The sequence below is a fragment of the Apium graveolens genome, chromosome 9 (genome assembly GCF_009905375.1).
Source record: "Apium graveolens cultivar Ventura chromosome 9, ASM990537v1, whole genome shotgun sequence".
In the NCBI taxonomy this organism is placed as follows: Eukaryota; Viridiplantae; Streptophyta; class Magnoliopsida; order Apiales; family Apiaceae; genus Apium; species Apium graveolens.
Genome location: NC_133655.1, coordinates 231,249,937 through 231,256,382, shown reverse-complemented (window position 1 = coordinate 231,256,382; position 6,446 = coordinate 231,249,937). Strand labels below are relative to the sequence as shown.

General features: G+C 38.6%; 1 non-coding gene across 1 annotated transcript; it reads left to right on the top strand.

Annotated features, from left to right (window-relative positions):
* The first annotated feature begins 6,129 nt into the window (after positions 1–6,129).
* Positions 6,130–6,236, top strand: LOC141688300 (small nucleolar RNA R71). The gene has a single exon (XR_012561752.1). It is a non-coding gene; the product is annotated as a small nucleolar RNA R71 (small nucleolar RNA).
* The last annotated feature ends 210 nt before the right edge of the window (positions 6,237–6,446 follow it).

Here is a 6,446-nt window from a genome sequence, read left to right as displayed (position 1 = left end):
GCAGTTTTGCAATTGATTACCCTATTTGACATAACATTGTCAATGGCACTATGCAACAAGTGTCTTACCTTTGCATCCTTGGCAATCGATGAGATATCTGCAGGCGTATATTCACTCTTCTCCTTTGGTACAGACTGTGCTGGTTTGTCAGCAACTATAACAGAAAGCTTAGTTGGTGTATGTGGTCCTTCATAGATTCTGTCAAGATATTCTGGATCTATAGCTTCCAGAAACATAGCCATCTTCACCTTCCATATAGGATACTCAGAAGGTCTCAACATGGGAACCCTAATAGTCTCATATCAACTATGGGTTATTGTCTTTGAAGTTTCCTCAGTTATGTTGGACTTGATTGGAGTTTTTGGTTCTTCAGACATGATTGTTTTTGGATCTTAAACTGTTTTTGTGTCAACAGAAAGCTCTGATACCACTTGTTACGTCACACACACTGTAGAAGGGGGTTGAATACAGTGTATAGCACAATCAAGTCGACTTAAAGAACACAGATAACAAATCTCAGATCTTATTTAACTCAATAAGTTCTGTTACAACATAAAACGCCTTCTCTCAGTGATGAACAAATTATCACGAGAGCTGCTAGGGTTACAATAAATAATCTTCTCGATAATGATAACACGTATAGTGTAAACCCTATGTCTGTGTTTATATAGTACACAGTTACAAGATCTTCTAATTGATATAGAATATAATTCTGCTTCCTAAAATATATCAATCAGATATCTTATTTCACAAGTCTTCTATTCTTCATAGAATTCCTTCTTCATGCATATTTCTTCTTATGTTTGTCTTGATCTTCTTTCCTTTCAATCAGATTTTCCTTCTCTGTCCGTCCTTCAGCACTTAAGTTCTGATATCCTATCTTCTGATAATTATCTCCTGATAATTTAAGTACTGATATCCTTAAGTTCTGATTCCAGTAAATGCTGATTTCAGTTAAGTACTGATCCTTCTTGCTAAGTAAGATCTGTAAGACTAAACATGAAATACATAAGACATGACATTATCAAATATATCTAACAGACAGCGGGGTTCATAACTGTTGTATCAGTTACATTTTTTGAGACCATTTAGGAACCGCCATGTGTCCTGGCTTTCTGGCCACTAACCCGCGCCGTTCCATCTCATACCTCTCCTTTTACCCCTCTAGTAATACTTCTCTCTTTTCTTATTTTTTCTTTTACGCAAACAAGTGTTAGGGCGAAAACACGCACTAAAATTACACGCAAGTATACGTGTTCGCAAGTAGTATAAGATATAAATCAGATTCGTACCCACAGAGACTCTTTTTAGTTAATTTAAGATTATGCACCTATGCAAAAATGGTATGGTTATCGCTCAATGCTAAGACAATAACAAGTTGAGATGTTTATAACTAAGATTAAACTAACATGCAATTAACTAAGAATAAAAGTCATTGAATTAACTATATGAGACAAATATGGGATTCTAACATCATTAAATACTTCTTTCAAAGTCATTGTTCTTAACCTTAACATGCAATGGTTATGACAACTAATCAGATAACACGAAACTAGTAAATGCCAACTTTCGTTGTACGAATACCCTACTACCAGACATCCACAAAAGAGATAGAAGCTGAATAGACACCAATTATGTTGAGACCCTATATGTCTATAGAATTTGACAACATAAAGGTTTAATGAACAAGTTATCTATCGTGATTACATAGGGCAAGTAAGATGGTTAAAATTACCTATGAATCATGCATAATAAATACATGAACCTTTGCTAGCATGGCAAGTTCTAAACCTTTATATTCACTGTAGCTTCAATAGAGATTAAGAAACAATCTTAGATGTTAGTTATGCATCAAAGACGAATAAGCACAACCAATACTAGGAAATCAGAAATCACCACACACAAAGGATTATAAAACAATTAACTATTAAAATCCATAAATAAATCCGTTAGAACCCCATGACAACGATTAGTTCATAATCGAACTCATCGTCACCATGGGTTCCAATGAAAACATGATAATAAACACAATAAGAGTATTAGGGTTCAAACACAAATCGAAAACTAGCATCCAAAGTAAAACTATACTGAAGAATGCCAAAGTCTTCTTCTCCGTAGCCGTCTCATGCTCTCTAGGTCTTCTTATTGCTCTCCCTCCTCTTCTTGTTGTTAAAAACGTCTTTTTATCACTATATATAAGCCCCTAGTGGACCTGGACTCTTAAAATCATCAAATTCCACTCAAAACAAGATTCTGGGGAAAAAAGGGCGCCGCGGCCGCGCTCAAATCAGCGCGAGCGCGCGGGTTTTCGGCAGAAAAGCGGCGCGGGCGCGCAGGAAGTGGAGGCGGCCGCGCAGGATTTCTGGATTTTTCTGCTGATTCTTCTTTTGGCCGTATCTTGAGTTCTACTCTTCAGAATTAGGTGATTCAACTGCCCACGCGAAGCTAACGAGATTCTATTCAACCTGAAAGTGGCATAGGCTTCCAATTCTTAGCCCTTTTCAGCTTATTTCCTTGAAAACATCATTTCTTCAATTAACTGACGCCTGAAATGCAATAACACAAAAATATATCAAAAATACCAACAACTTGAGTCCAAAACACCAAATTATGCTTGTAATGAAGCGTTCCAAGTAGATATAAAATCCACTAATCACACCCCCAAACTTGAATCGATGTTTTTCCTCAAGCATAAACAGTTCAAAAACTATAAAACAAACCTAATACATGAATGCAACTTCGTGAATGCAACTAAATGAAAATGCAATCGATCCCCTCAGAATAACCATAACCAACCAACAAGCTAATGCCTCTAACAATGCAATTACTTTTAACAGAGTTCGAATAAACCCCACAAACCAACTCACAAACCAGAATCGTGTGTGTGTGGATGCTTAACAAATATACTCTCGATATGAGATCAATGAACATAACTTTTATATCATCAAAATAATCACAAGTTTATATACAGAATAGATGTTAAATGCGTAATGACTCTCAACACCTCCTTTCTACTAGAGTTATACAAGGATTCATGCTATTATTGAACACATAACAAAGATGCTTATTTGACCGTGCAATGAATGAGGTCCCAATGGACTTATGCAATAATACCCATGTAGCGAGCGTTAGGTTAGCGGATCCCAGACTATAAAAGCCTTAGGTCAATAGGCATAAAGTCCCCTAGAACTTAATAACTCGAGTATTAAAGAGCCCCTCGTGATCAATTATGCATATACTAACACAACAATTGTTTTCCTTCTTTTTTTCCAACAATTTCTGAATGAGTCCATTTTGCTCCATCTCATTCAACCCTACACTACTCATAGATATATGAGCCGGCTAGTAGCCATTTGACGCCTAGCCTTATTCACAAATACCAATGAAATCCAAGCTTTTCTCCAGTTTAAAAATTCAGTGTTTTTTGCCATTAAGAGAATACCAAAAATTCTAGATATAAACAAGTGATTAAATCTCAACAATTAAACAAGTATGATCATGATCTAGATCAAAAGAAATCCTATAAGACTTGTGAATTTTGTTTTCCTGGGCATGCAAATCAATTCATTAGGACTTAAATAACCCTCTATTCGTCATCATCACATTTAAATTAACATCAGCTTATTAGATACAAATAACTCAACCTAATGGATAATGTTATATGCATGCACATGCAACTATATGAACTCACATAAAAACACAAACAAATATATCCTATATGAACAATCATGCAAAACTACGTATAAAATACAACTAAACATGCGACATGAATCTATATGGACACACACAAACTAATCCTTACATTATCACCCCCAAACTTAAAATTTTCAATGTCCTCATTGAAGGCAATAATAAGGATACAAGGCATACCTAGTTAGCGGGAGGATCACCCTCTTCGGGTGGAGGATCAGGTGGCCTATCAACATCGACACCAGTGTCTCGAAAAACAGTACCGAGAGTGTGTGTCAAATCTTTAGCAAAACGTCGGTGGATGTCATGCATGGCCTCAAAACGCCGAATCAACCTTCTATATTGCAAATCACCAAGACGAAACCTATCAACTGTCTGTGGTACACGAGAAGGACCCTCTATAAACACGGAAGGAACCGGCCGGTCACCATTTAGATTATCATAGATATATTCCAACCCCTTGTCCGGAGGTGCACCTGAAAATGCATAACTCAAATGATCTGGCAGCGGTTTGAGCCCAAGTGTGGGAGCTTCTTCAATAGACGGCTCGAGACGCTCCTGAGAAATTTTTAGCTCTACTAACCCAAGAGAATCAAATGGCATATCCAACTTCCTCTTCCACGGAGGTGCATTCAAAACCTGCAGTTGCTCTGCTCCTTCTTCATCTTCAATAACTGATTCCCCTATTAAGGATTTCTCTAAGGTATCTGCTTTTGGCAATTGCTAAAGCTCTGAATTCATGATAGAGTCAACCCGCTCTACTTTAAAGCACTCCTCTTTATCTGTGGGTAACTTTATTATATTGAACACATTAAAAGTAACCTTCTGATCTTGAACCTTCATCGTGAGCTCTCCTTTTTGCACATCGATCATAGTTCAGCCTGTAGCCAAGAATGGTCTTCCCAAGATTGTGGGAATCTTTTTATCCTCCTCAAAATAAAGAATGACAAAGTCAGAAGGAAAGATAAGTTTGTCCACCTTGACCAAGACATCCTCCATAATGCCTCGTGGATATGTAATAGAACGATCGGCCAACTGTAAGGACATGTTTGTCGGTTTTGGCTCAGGCAAACCAAGTTTCTTGTAGACAGATAAGGGCATCAGATTGATGCTAGCTCCCAAGTCACATGAACACTTGTCGAAAGACAATTTTCCTATAGTGCAAGGAATAGTGAAGTTTTCAGGATCTTTAAGCTTTGGAGGTAGTTTCTGTTGCAGCACAGCACTGCACTCTTCTATTAGAGCAACGATCTCTAAATCATCGAGCTTCACTTCCGAGAGAGAATACCTTTCATAAACTTCGCATATCTAGGCATCTGTTCAAGAGCTTCAACAAAAGGTATGTTGATGTGAAGTTTCTTGAAAACTTCCAAGAACTTAGCAAATTGCTTATCCAACTTCTGCTTCTGCAACCTTTTAGGAAAAGGAGGTGGAGGATAGACCTATTTTTCCCCTGAATTACCCTCAGGAGGAGTGTTGACAACAGCTTTCTTCCTTGGTTCCACCTCGGCATCCTTCAAAACCTCTCCTTCAGCCACAATCTCATTTTCTGGAATTGGAAAAGGTGCAGACGCACCTGCATTCTGGACAGAATTTTCAGACTCTTCATCTTGCTGAATTTGGGGACTTGCGACCTTTCCAGACCTCAAACTGATGGTATTCACCTGTTCTTTAACTTCCCTCTTGCCTTGATTGGCTTCTGTATCACTAGGAAGCATTCCTGGTGGTCGATTCAATAAAGCGTTAGCAATTTACCCTATTTGGTTCTCCAGAGTCTTGATAGAAACAGCCTGACTTTGGCATATAAGAGTCTGGTTTTTTTACATATGCCTCAACTCCTCCAGTTCAGATTTTTCATTTGAAGATAGACCTGCACCTCCATTAGTTTGTTGTTGGAGTTGTTGTCTTGGTGCAAATTGTTGCTACAAACCAGGAGAATTGAATTGCTTGTTTCCAAACTGCTGGAACGGCTTTTACATCACATTCTGATTGTTGCTCCAGCTAAAGTTAGGATGGTTGCGGTTGTTAGGATGATAAGTGGCAGGAACTGGTTGCTGCGGCCTCTGGAAGTTTCTCAGAAACTGAGCTGATTCACAAGATATAGCACAATGCTCCATCGCATGCGCACCTCCACACAGCTCACAAACACTGGCTAGCTGATTAACTCCATAGTTGCCCAGAGAATCGATCTTCATAGAAAATGCCTTTAGTTGAGCAGTGATAGTCGTAGTTGTATCAACTTCCAGAACTCCTGCTACCTTACCCTCTGACATTCTCTGGGATCGATACTGATATTCATTAGCAACCATCAGTTCAATTAGCTCATAAGCTTCCTCATAGCTCTTTGCCCATAATGCTCCACCTGAAGCTGCATCAAGGATGAGTCTTGACTGTGCTCCCAAACCATTATAAAAGCAATTGATAATCATCCAATCAGGCATGCCATGATGAGGATACTTCTTAAGCATCTCCTTGTAGCGCTCCCAAGCTTCACATAGAGATTCTCCTGATTGCTGCGCAAATTGAGTAAGAGCATTCCTGATTGCAGCTGTCTTCGCCATAGGGAAGAATTTAGTATGAAACTTCTGAGCAAGATCCTCCCAAGTAGCAATCGAACTAGCTGGTAGAGAGTGTAACCAGCTCTTAGCCTTATCCCTTAGAGAGAATGGGAACAGTGTCAGTTTCACCACATCCTCAGAAACACCATTGAACCTGAAGGTGTCGCAGATCTCTATGAAATCCCTGATGTGCATATT